This window comes from Castanea sativa, chromosome 11 (assembly GCF_040712315.1).
Source record: "Castanea sativa cultivar Marrone di Chiusa Pesio chromosome 11, ASM4071231v1".
Classification (NCBI taxonomy): Eukaryota; Viridiplantae; Streptophyta; class Magnoliopsida; order Fagales; family Fagaceae; genus Castanea; species Castanea sativa.
This window is the reverse complement of record NC_134023.1, coordinates 15950989-15964907: the sequence shown is the minus strand read 5'-3', so window position 1 is coordinate 15964907 and position 13919 is coordinate 15950989. Positions and strand designations below refer to the sequence as shown.

Genomic DNA, 13919 nt, shown 5'->3' with positions numbered 1-13919 from the left:
TATCACAATCCTTTATACAAAAAATTAAAAACAAAAACTTTTTAGCACCAAGGTTAAATGATATTTTTATATAGGTTAAAATTTCACAAATTAATCATTGATTGCACGGTCACATCACAAGTTGTGAGTATGCAATTAATGATTATTTTGTGGTTTTTGTGTGTGCAAAACAATGCTTAGAACATGGTTTTTTTTTTTTTTAAACACAACTTAATTATCATAGACTTTTTTTTAGAAGCTAATTATCATAGACATGCATGTATATAATTATCCCAGATTCATTTTGATTGGTCTATAAAGATTGAAAAAGTCTAATGGTGTAATAAAATTTTACAACATTTTCATAACACTAGTTATCAACCCGCTTCAGTTCAAACTAAAATAATAAAGATTATATTGGAACTCACTACAAATCAAAACAACATTATTATTTATTTCATTTAGTTAGGGTGGGTTAACAACTTGATTAGTTGCGAACATGTTGTAAGATTTTATTATGACTGTATAAAAAGTTTAAACAATTAATTACAATTTAATTGAAAGATTAAATTGCATTAGTTTGAACATTAGATAATTTCAAGTGGATAATGCCAAAATTTTAATTATTTTAAGATTAAGCTAATAGTAATAGTGATATTGTCAGATAATGTATTTATCTTAACTAATTGCTAATTTGTGCAATGCACATGAAAGGTATTAAGTACTCCTATAATATATGATTTAATCTTGGTTTATTTATGAACAATTATATATTATGAAAGGAAGAAAAAAAATTCTTATACATGATTAAACCTAAATGTGATGTGTTGTTTGGTAATAAATTTCTTCAAGGAAAAGCTTGAAAAAGCTTTTTCAATCAAAGTAGTTTTGTTTTCCCAGAAAGCAATTTTTGGTTATGTGTGTTGGAGTTGGATTGGGTTTTGGAGTCTCACCGAGAATTAAAATATGTCTTTTGTTTTTGTTTCAATGTGATCATGTTATGGATTGATGATAAATAATGTAGTGAGGAAAGAACACGTTTGTTTTAAAAAAATGATAATGATAAATTTGAGTTTAAATTGGACTTATTAGAGAGATAGAGTTTCACTCATTGTTAAGTTTAGACTAAACAAAAAAAATTTTATTTAAATAAAATGATAATTGTATTTAAATATTGTACTGACGTGAAAAATTGTGAGAGGTTCAGAGGCTTCGGATATATATATATATATATATATATATATATATATTATTTAAATAAAATGATATTTAAATCTTGTGCTGACTTGAAAAATTGTGAGAGTTTCAAAAGTTTCGGTTTTATATATATTTTAGACACTTCGGTTATATATATATATATATATATATATATATATATATATATATATATTAATAAATAAAAGTTTTTCTTGTGGAATAACATAATCAATAAATAGTTCCAAATGGCTAAAAGTCTAAATTATCTCTAAAAAATAATTTTATATTTGTTTATTTGATTTTTTATTTATTTAAGAAGCTCACAAAATACTTAAACGAGATCATTTTAGCAGACTAACATTACAATTTGACAGATTTAAATGAGTGGACTACATTGAATAACAATAAAGTTTGATGACTAAAATGAGTAAATCGAAACTTAAAAGGCAAAATTTAATTTTGGGCAAATATAAAGGATTTTTTTTTTTTTTGGAGAAGAAAATAATTGCTGTCATATTTTTCAAATAAGTAAATCAGCGAACACAATAGACAATAAATCTTGGAACAAACTTCATCCAAACTTGTAAAGGAAAAGAAAGCTTTGCTCTTTGGTCTAAGGCATGTGCTACTGCATGAGTTTTCCATACCATTACTCCGTAAAAGAGTAAATCGCAATCTTAGAATCTCCTTCAAAAGAAGACTGATGGAATCCTGATTCATGGACAAAAACTGTAGCTCTCCTAGCTGCCAGTAACTCCAATGTCACAACTGATGGCAGCTCTTTTATTTTTTCTGGCAAGGCAGCCATGACCTCACCTGCAGAGTTACAAATGATCACTCCAAGACCAGCTTCATCTGGTTCGTCCAACATAACACCATCAAAGTTTGTCTTGATAGAATTTAAGGGAAGGGGACAACATTTTTTTCCTGCATAACTCGTCTGCCACTATGGGATTTATTGGCTTGAAGTTTAAAGCCCCGAAGATACTCCTTTGTAAAGCTTGCAATCTTGTCCAGGGGCAGTGAAGCTTCTCGGAGTCGAGTCTTGTTTCTGTGGTACCGTAGAGACCAAGCTGTCACTGCGAAGAGGGGGACTGCCTAAGGTTTTTCATGAAGCAACTTCTGCTTTATCTACCAAACCAAAATAGCGGGCAAAGAGTTGCTACATGATTTCCACAGGAAGTGCTTTATCTTACCCGGAGTTTTTAGTTTCCATATTTGCTTCCAAAATTTTTTCTGAGCAGCAGAAACTACTGGTCTGTCCGATTCAAGAGCAGAGGACTCCATGAGTGACTTGTATCCAGATTTCATTGAGTAATTTCCAGAATTTTCCTTTGGCCAAATGAGGATGTCAGGTTATGGAGTGGAACATAGGGGCAAAGATTTGATATGTTGAGCTTCGGGGAGATAAAAACATAGATCAATGAGATGAGAATTCCACCAACCCGTGTGAGAATCAATGAGAGTGTCAACACTGGCTTTGGGTGACAATAAATTTGGGGGAGAAACTACTCTACCTTCTACAGAATTTAAAAGCCAATGATCAAGAAAAATATGAATGGACTTACCATCTCTAATTCTCCAACGAGCCTCTTTTGCAATAATTTTTCTAGAGTGCAAAATATTTTTCCATGCAAATGAACCTGAGGCTGACTTTGCATCAAAAATGGAACTATTTAGAAAGTATTTTGCCTGGAATACTCTATAAAATAAGGAATCTATGTTGTGAATTAGACGCCAGACTTGCATGGCCAACATTGCTTCATTGAATTTGCATAATCTTTAAAGCCTAATCCCGCTTCCAATTTTGGTTGGCATAAGACTTCCCATTTCTTCCAATAAATCTTCCTTCTATCACCCCTTGACCCTACCAAAATTTTCGGATGAGCATCTCAATATATTGACATAGACGTATAGGCAATCTAAAGCAACTCATAGCAAAAATAGGAATAGCTTGAACCACGGACTTCAATAAAACTTCTTTTCCAGCTTGTGAAAGGAGTTTTTCCTTCCATCCTTGCAATTTTTCCTAAATCCTATCCTTTATATAATTTAGACTCACCTTTTTTCTCCTCCTTACCACTGCAGGCAACCTCAAATATTTTTTGTACTCTTTAATCTCTGAAACTCCAAAGAGATTTTTTAATAGCTCTTTTGTGATATCATACACAATCTTAATAAAAAAACGTAGTCTTATCTAAGTTGATCTTTTGTCCCGACACTTTTTCATGTTTGCCTAGATGTGATTTGTAATTTAGCAAATAATTTTTTTTTATGTAAAATGAATAAAATGATGCAATGCTAATGCTTGTTCCAAGACTATAACTGGTCCAGAGGTAAGAGGTAAGCAACTCGCACAACTTGGTTCAATGAGCGTGGACTTTTATTGAGATTGAGATTGTATACATGTTGAAGTATCTCATGTGTCCTCCCTATAGAACGGGTCTCTCTCAAGAATGTGGATTCCACACCTGTGAGACCCACATGTCAATTTAAGAGACTTGCTCCATAGAGCTGGCATGAGAACTTCACCCATGCACAAGGATAACCCATTTGAACTTCCATCAAGACCAAACACACAAGGAGAACCCACTTCAATGTTCATTGAGGCCATGAAGATAAACCAATTTGAAGCATTTTTTTATTGATTATATTTTTATAGAACAGTCTATAATATATGAACCTGTTGTGGTGGATAACTCCTAAGCATGAATTATACTGCAGAGACAAAGTTCTATCACTAGCTAAGGTAATTATTTGGATATGTTGGTAACAGGTAAGCTTGAAGGCAATTCCCACCCTTGTCGGGGAAGATGCCAACCATCTGTCCTTTCCACGAACACTATCACTAGGGTAATTATATATTTTAATCCTAATGGATTTACATAGTTTCTAACACCTTATGAGAAATGTGAGGGTTTAAAATTTCTAGCAAGCATATTAGGGTCATCTAAAGACTAAAATATTTCTCACAATGTACGGTATATGAGTGCTACAAATACTCATGAGAATAATCAAGTGCTTCCTGAATATCTTGATTGGCCTAAAAAAAAAAAAAGAAGAAGAAGGAAATTCTACTAAGATATCACCCTATTGCCAAAGTTTCAATATATATGAATGCTATTTCTAAATTAATTTTTTTTTAAAGAAACACAATTGTGTTATTTATTTTAGTTAATTTTATTCATCTGTCATAATTTTAAATTATGATTTAACAAAAAAATGAGCTTCATGATAGTCTTAGTCATATAACTTAAAAGTAATTTTTAAAGAATTTTCATGACTTGTCATATTGACAAGTAATGTTATTTGTATTTTCATCTAAAACTAGCATTATTCCTGTGCGATACATGGCTTGATGAAGAAGATTCATATGTAAGTTAAATTTTTTAAAAATTAATTAAAACTAAATTATTAAATAATAGTAATATTAAATTATAAAATAAGTAAATAATTTTAATAAAAAGTTACTTTAAGTTCTAATTTTTTAGAGTTTAGACTTTGTTAGTGTTTATCTATTTTTATATTTTAAAATTATCTTTGTGTTTTGTGTTAATTTCTTAATATGAAATGTGGTTTGAGTTTGACCATTCCTATTTATGTTATGATTAATCTATGCCCTAGCTAGCACAAACAATAATAAACAAAATAGTTCTCAATACCCATTTTTTCCTAGTGATAGTCTAATTAAAAAAATCGACACACTCATCAATTAAATACAATAACCCAAACCCAAAATCAAAACATACACAAGAGAGTTCAAAAATTGAGAATAAAAAAAATCTTACATAAAAGAACGGAGAACTTAAATAGTTGTCCACTGTTTTGCTTATTTATAGTAAATTAAAATTCCTCTAGCATAATATCATGCAAGCAAATTCACAAGCAAAGAATAATAAATAAGATAAACTTCTTAGATTAAAACATAAGCGTAGGTTACATCTTTGGGAAAAAAAAGTGAAAACGAAAAACAACATGGGTGAGTTGTGTGGGATTTAATTATACAGATATGACTTATTGGTTAAGAGAGATGGTGTTAAAAAATAATGGTTGAATATATATATATATATATATATATATATATCCTAATAAAACATTAATATAAGGGCAAATTACAACTTACCCACTTGTGGTTTAGCCGAAATTTAAGTTGCTTACTCGTGATTTGAAATTTGACACTTTAACTATCTGAAGTTATCTCAGTTAGGATTCCATTACCCACCTCTATTAAAAATGGGGCTAAATATGTATTTTTGCTCTTTTTTATGTCTTTCTCTCCTCTCAAAACATTTATAAAAAAAACATAAAAGAATAAGAGAAAACAAGATAAAAAAGCGAGGGTTTTGTAAAAATTATGAACAAAAATTATTACCACAATAGAAGCTTCTATCAAAAATCATATCCATGAAAAACAAATTCCTTCATTCATTTCTAAGCAACCAACTAAGCTATAGCATCTAAAGCTTAAATTGTTCATAATTCTCTTTTGCTTTCTCCTGTTCATAAATGCTGCAGAGTTTGGATTAGAGGCAGATGGGTGCAAGATAGTATGGTGCGAAGATGATGGCCCAACCATTCAGTTCCCATGCATTTTGGCTAAAGGACCAACAGCCAGAACACTGTGGATACCCTAAGTTTGAGTTATCTTGTACCGAGGACAACTATACCATGCTCGAGCTGCCACCTGGGATGCACGGACGCGGCACCGGAGTTGTCGCACCCGCGTCTGACGCGGCAGGACTCGCTGACGCACGAGGGACGCCGCTGCTCGCGCGTCGATGCGGCGTCCGGCCGCGTCGGCCACGTGGCATCTGCTTTTTCCCGCCGACTCGCGCCGACGCGACGTAGACTCGGTGTGATTCGCGCTGACTTGGGCGGAATCGCGCCGAATCGGTCCGTATCGGGCGTATTGGCCGTATCGGGCGAAACCGCCGAAATTTCCGATTCAGCCCGATACGGCCGATTCAGGTCGAAATTCAAAAAAAAAAAAAAGGTGCGAAACGCACCGTATGAACTTAAACCTAACCCTACTTCAGCCAAATCACCCCACTTCATTCTCACTTCACCAAAGAAAAAAAACTTCATCCGTGCTCTTCATAGCTCTCTGCCTCTCTGCCTCTCTGCTCTCAACTGTGTGCTCTGCCTCTCAGCTGTGTGCTCTGCCCTCCATCTCTGTCTTCACTCTTTGGTCTTTGCCTTCAAGCTTCAGCCCTCCATCTCTGCCTTTAGTCTCTCCGTCTCCCCTGTTCAAGCTTCGGCCCTTCACTTTCAATCTCTCTCACGCATTCTCAACTCTCTCTCACGCATTCTCAAGTCTCAACTCAGGTATTGATATTAATAAAGCTTTCACTTTCAATCTTAGTTTGATTTGTGATTTGTGAATGTGATTTGTGAATCTTAGTTTGTGAATCTGTGAACTTGTGAATTTTCTCAAAGTATTCTCAACTCAAATTCTTAGTTTGATTTAGTTAATAGTTATTATTTGTGAATTTATGAACTTGGTTTGATTTATTATTAATTTATTTAGTTAATAGTTATTAACTTATTATTTGTGATTATGTGATTTCTGAATTTGGTTTGATTTATTCTAAATTTATTTAGTTAATAGTTATTATTTGTAGGTTAAATTAAATCTATTGAATTTGCAATGGACGAAGTTACTAGCACAGAAACTTCACCTTTGTCTAATCAAGAAGTGCCAAATGATGAATCTTCTCTTTGGCAGTATGTGACTAAAGTAGAAAAACCAGCTGGTGCATCTGTTAAATCAAGGGGAAACACATACTTTAAGTGCAATTATTGTGGTGTAGTTTATATGGGATCTTATTCTAGGGTTAAGGCTCATTTGTTAAAAATTTCTAATAAAGGAATTAAACCGTGCCCTAAGGTGACACCGAGTCATAGGCTGGAAATGCAGCAAATGTATGATAAAGTTAAGAATGATAAGTTAGAGAGAGAACGGAGAAGTCAAATTCCCTTACCCCGCCTCCCTAGTGCCGTGGGCCTATACCTATTTCCCAATTTCGGAGACATGAAAGGAGTGATAGTACAAATCCGATTGATGGTAAGAGGAGGAAGGTGGCTGTGAATAATACTTTGGAGAAAGCATACCAGAATAATGCTAGACATGAGTTGGATAGTATAATTGCTAGGATGTTTTATACCGCTGGGCTTCCGTTTAACTTTGCAAGGAACCCATATTATCGTAATTCCTATGCATATGCTGCTACTCATAGCATTTCGGGTTATGTTCCTCCTAGATACAATGCTTTGAGAACAACACTTTTGCAAAAAGAAAGAACTCATGTTGAAGGACTTTTGAAACCAATTAAGGACTTTTGGCTTGAAAATGGTGTAAGTATAGTTTCTGATGGATGGTCTGATCCACAAAGGAGGTCTCTTATTAATATTATGGCTGTATCAGATGGGGGTCCAGTGTTTATAAAGGCAATTGATGGGTCAGGTGAATTCAAAGACAAACATTATATTGCTGGGGTGTTGAAGGATGCTATAAAAGAGATTGGACATGAAAAAGTTGTCCAAATTATCACTGATAATGCTAGTGTGATGAAGACTGCTGGATCTCTTATTGAAAGTGAGTATCCTAAAATATTTTGGACACCTTGCGTTGTCCACACTCTCAATCTAGCTTTGAAGAATATTTGTGCAGCAAAAAACACTGAAAAGAATGAAGTTACATATGAGGAATGTAGTTGGATTACACGTATTGGTGATGACGCATCCTTCATACGTGTTTTTATCATGAACCATTCAATGAGGTTGGCAATGTTTAATGAATTTTGTCCATTAAAACTGCTCCAAGTTGCTGATACTAGATTTGCTTTAGTTGTTGTAATGCTAAAAAGGTTGAAGTTGATAAAAAGATGCTTTCAAGCCATGGCTATTAGTGACCAATGGGCTTCTTATAGGGAGGATGATGTTGGAAAAGCTTAAAAAGTGAAAGATCTGATTCTAAGTGATCTTTGGTGGGATAATATTGATTATATCCTTGAATTCACAGCACCTATTTATGATATGCTACGAATGGCCGACACAGATAAGCCTTGTCTTCATCTTATGTATGAGATGTGAGATTCAATGATAGAGAAGATGAAAGCAGTAATATATCGGCACGAAGGCTTGAAAGATGATCAGTATTGCTCATTTTGGAGTGTGGTGTATGATATACTCATTGATCGATGGACTAAAAACTGTACACCACTACATTGCTTAGCTCATTCCTTAAATACTAAGTAAGTACATTTATTTTCTATTTTCTTTAGTTCCCCTTTCTAGTAAAACACACATTTTATTTATATTTGTTTTTTAATCTTTAACTCTAGGTATTACTCCATTGAATGGCTTTCGGAAAATCCAAAACGCGTTGCTCCACATCGAGATTATGAAATTTCTATGGAAAGGAGCAAGTGTTTAGATCGATACTTTGAAGATGGGAATGAATTAAGTGTGGTGAAGTTTGAGTTTGCAACATTTTCAGGAGGGAGGTTTCCTTCACCAGCTGCCTTGACAGATATGTGGATCTTACAACCTTTGGTTTGGTGGCAATACCATGGCACTGCATTTCCAACTCTTCAAACCCTTGCCCTTAAGCTTCTTGGACAACCTTGTTCATCCTCATGTGCTGAGAGGAATTGGAGCATATACAAATTCATTCATTCCTTAAAAAGAAACAAAATGGCTCCTGCACGTGCTGATGATTTGATATATGTGCATTCTAATCTTCAACTTTTGTCAAGGCGCAATGAGGAGTACATACATACAACAACAAAGATGCGGCACATTGGAGGAGACTCTTGGAATGAGAGCGACATACATGGAGGAGCTGGAATTCTTGAGAGTGCAACCCTTACTCTTGATGAGCCAGAGTTGGAGGCCATAGTTATTGAGAATGTTAGCACTAGTGCTACTACTAGTGAAAGTGAAGTTCGAAGTGAATCTATTGATCTTGATGATGAAGATGTTGGTGTTTGATTGTCTTGTTAATTGTCTTTTATTTAGTTTTAGTTTCAAACTTATGAGTTGTATTCTAATTTCTGAACATCATGGAATGTTTTAGTTTCAATCTTGTGGGTTGTATTTAATTTATGAACATCATGTTTTAGTTATTATCTACTGTTGCTCTTAAATTTGGTATATGTTTATATAATGTGAAAAAGTATGCTTAGTAATATATTAAAAATATAAATAAAAATATTTTTAATAATTTTTTAATCGCCGAGTCCCGCTGCACCCGCACCCACCTTTTTCAAAAATTGCTGAGTCCCGCACCCGCACTCGTGCTTCATAGGTTGCCACATTATTCAGGGAAGTTTTATGTAAATAGTATCAGTTATACAGGTAAGTGGATTGATTTAAATGATCTAGATGGTTGCATTGATCCATGACTGCTTTGAATCCCTGATCCAACTTCATCTCCTTTTGAGTACAACGTGTATAACTACACCTTCTTCAATTGTTCAACTTACATAGATTCAACTTGGAATGATTTTATACGTATCCAAGCTTGCTTAATGTGAGGAAGATGCTACCTTTGTGCCGCAATCTTTTGGTTTGATTTAAGCTTTAGATACTATGGCTTCGTTGGTTGCTTAGAAATGGATGAAGGAATTTGATTTTTCTGGAGATGATTCTTGACAAAAACTTTTATGGTGGTGGTTATGTTTGTTCATAATTTTTACAAAACTCTCACTTTTTGATCTTGTTTTCTCTTATTTTTTTTTATGTTTTTTATTTTATTATTATATATATAGAAATATATATATATATATATATATATATATAGATATATAGATAGATATATATATACATAGATATATAGATAGATATATATATACATAGATATATATATATATATATATATATATATATATAATGTTTTGAGAGGAGAGAGACATAAAAGAGAGTTAAAATATATATTTAGCCTAATTTTTAACAGAGATGGGTAACAGAACCCTAACTGAGCTAATCTCAAGTAGGTAAAGTGCCAAATTCCAAACCACGAATAAGTAACTTAAATTTCGGCCAGACCATAAGTGGGTGAGTTATAATTAGCACTTAATTTAATAAGATGCAAACCAAGGAAGTAAAAAATAAAAACAAAAATGTGGATTGTGTGAGATTTAAATTTAGAAAATTTTGATAATAAACTTTTAGTTTGAATAGAATTCCTTAGTAAAGAGCCTTGTAACTTGATATCCTACTAAAATATTAATTTAATAAGGTGAAACTTGAGGAAAAAAACAAAAATATGAGTTGATTTAAGTTTAGAAAATTTTGATAATAGACTTTTAATTTGAATAGAATCACTTAGTCAAGAGCCTTGTAATTTAATATCCTAATGAAATATTAATATAATAAGATGCAACTTGAGAAAAAAACAAAAAATAGAAATAGAAACGTGAGTTGTGTGAGGTTTTTTAAGTTCAGAAAAATTTTATAAAGTATGAATAAAATCTCTTAGTCAATAGCCTTGTAGCTTAATATCCTAATAAAATATTAATTTAATAAGATGCAACTTGAGAAAAAAATAACAAAAACAAAAACAAAAATGTGAGTTGTGTGGGATTTAAGTTCAGAAAATTTTGATAATAGACTTATATTTTGAATATAATTTTAATTTTTTGAAATTTAAATGATAAAATTTTATCTAAATTAAACTGTTATTAAATATTAGCCTCTAAGCACGCATGTTGTGTGTGCTCAAAGGCTTTTCTATTTTTTTGAGTAAAGGTTAATAAGTTGCATCATTATAATTTATAAATATATATTTTTTTTCAAACAAATAAATTTTAGGAATTCTTTTTTAGAATTCAAAATGAAATTTATTATTTAACAGTTATGACCCTATTTCTAAATGAAGTTACTCTTCATTAATGAGGGTATTTTTGAACCACAAAAAAGTCTAGTTGAAAGAGGGAAAATCCTCTTATATATAGTATAATTTACCCCTTAATTTGAGGAAATATTTACTATCAAATAATATAAATTTAATTTACTAATTAATTATTCTTAAAATGTTGATAATAGACTATTAGTTGGAGTAGAAACCTAGATGCTAAAGTTTTATTCTTGGTCAAAATAAAAAATAAAAAATTAATTTACTAATTAATTGTTCTTAAAATGTTGATAATAGACTTTTAGTTGGAGTAGAATTTAAATTTGTAAAACTGAGATGATAAAGTTTTATGCTTAGTCAAAATGTGGATTTTCTTTTTGAAAAAGAAAATATGGGTTGTTGCGTGAGATCTAAGTTTAGAAAATTTTTTATAATAGAGTTTTAGTTTGAATAGAATTTAAATTTGTTAAAATTTAAATGATACAATTTTACCTAAATTAAATAGTTATTAAATTTATTCTTTAATTTGAGGAAGTATAACATAATAAATAATATAAAATTAATTTACTAATTAGTGAGAGTAGCTACTGGTCGCAACTACAGTTTCTAAGCCTAACTTTTAGTCGAAGTAGATTTTAAATTTGTAAAACTTAGATGATAAAGTTTTATCCTTAGTCAAAATGCAGATTTTCTTTTTGAGAAAGAAAACATGGGTTGTTGCATGAGATCTAAGTTTAGAAATTTTTTATAATATAGAATTTAAATTTGTTGAAATTAAAATGATACAATTTTACCTAAATTAAGCAATTGTTAAATTTATCCTTTAATTGGAAGAAATATATCCTAATAAATAATATAAATTAATTTACTATTTAGTGAGAGTAGCAACTTGGCGGAACCACCACTTTTAAGCCCAAAATTTATATAATAATAATAATAATAATAATAATAATAATAATAATAATTTTGGAACATTTTTAATATCAATTTAACAAAGTTTGGTCAATTGTTTGTCAAGAGAGAAGATGTTTTTTTCCTTCAAAGGAGAGGAGTATGATTACTCCAAAACTTTATATTAAAGCCTTATAAGCGAATCAGGTTGGGTTACATTTAGGTTTGATCTAACTTGGTTCAAATCATACCCTATTTTCTTTTTTGTTTGGTAACATGCAGGCTATTGGGTTTGGGTTCAATTTCGTTTCAACATATAATATATTCCCAATTTTTAATGTTACGCCTAACTAAAAATCTTGGTCAACTTGAAATTGATTTTCAAGTTGACTTGAAATTGCCCTTACTATGAATTTCAAGTTGACTTGAAATTGCCCTTACTAAGCCTCACACATACTCAACGTACCCCCAACTTGAACCTTAACCCACCCCAAGTTAGTCAACCCAAACACTGAAAAAAAAATTCAAAAGCTTTTCTTTCTAAAGATTAAAATTGACTAAAAAAATTAAAATGAAGAATACCAAAAATTCCAAAAGCATATACCTTCTTTTCCTCCTCCAATCCCATGAAAGAAAACACATTTGATTAAGAAAAACCTTACATCATCCTCCTAAGATACCCTTCTAATCCCATTGTGGTCCCTTTTTCTTTGACACGTCTCCTTTCTACAAAACCAAATTAATAAATGCAACCCTTCAACAAAATATTAAAAAAAAAGAACCCATTTATTTTAAGAGAGGAAAAGTAGGGGTGGTAAAATTGGACACAACCCGCAAACCTAACATGACATGATACGAAATTGGCAGGTTATGAGTTGAGGCTTAATGGGTTCGTGTTATATTCGGGTTGATATGATGAACCCGTTTGATAAACGGATTGGGTTAGGGTTCAACCTATGGAACCCGTTTGACCCGTCTGACCCGTTTAATTAAATGAAATTTTACCAATATATCATTCAAACTATAGGTATATAAACTTATTAGTTGTTGTAGTTTATTTGATTTGACGTATTGTGATTGATTATTTATGATATTAAGATATGCTTTAGTTTTGAATGATTATTTGTGATATAATTACTCATTAGTTCTAAATTTTATATTTAAAATATTTATTTGCTTGTTTTTCCATAAATATTTTTCTTCATTTTGATAAAATCAGATAAACAGGTCGACACGACTGATCCATTTAATAAATAGGTCGTGTTAGGGTTGAGAAATCTTGACCCGTTTAATAAACATGTCGGGTTAGTGTTGACCCATATAGTCGAATACATATGAGTTGATACGACACGAACCCGACACACGAACACGAATTGCCACCCCTAAGAAAAAGGCAGTAAAGGAACCCCAAGGATGAAAAAAGAAAAAAAAAAGAAAAAGAAAAAAGAGAAACTAAAAAAGCCAACCAAATAAACAAATATACAAGCTAAAAAATTTAAAACAAAAAAGGCAAAAAAGAAAAAAAGAAGAAGAAGGAGAGTCCTTGCCTCTTCTTTTCAACTTCTTTTTTGTTCCTTTTAAGTTTTAACTTGTTGCACAAAAAGCAACCAACACCCGAATAAGTGCAGGACACAATTATTTTTAAACACTTCTATTTTGCGACCTACGTGTAAATCTTGAATGCCCACATACACAAAGTAATGGAATGCCGGCGTACCCACAAAGTAATTACTAGGAAAAATCTATTGAGGTGGCCCAAAATGATGGGTAAGAATTTTGAACACAAGACTTTTATTTATTTATTTTTGAGAATCGTGAGGTGGCCCAAAATGATGGGTAAGAATTTTGAACACAAGACTTTTATTTATTTATTTATTTTTGAGAATCGAACACAGGACTTTTATTATGGTTATAATTAGTACTCGATAAAAGTAATGTAAATGATAAACTTATTTCTAGATTTTATGCAATACCTTATAAGCTAGGTATGCACGGG

General features: G+C 31.8%; 1 pseudogene; it reads right to left on the bottom strand.

The window, feature by feature from the left end:
- Nucleotides 1-3902: 3902 nt before the first annotated feature.
- On the bottom strand, nt 3903-4019 carry LOC142618149 (U6atac minor spliceosomal RNA; annotated as a pseudogene).
- Nucleotides 4020-13919: the final 9900 nt, after the last annotated feature.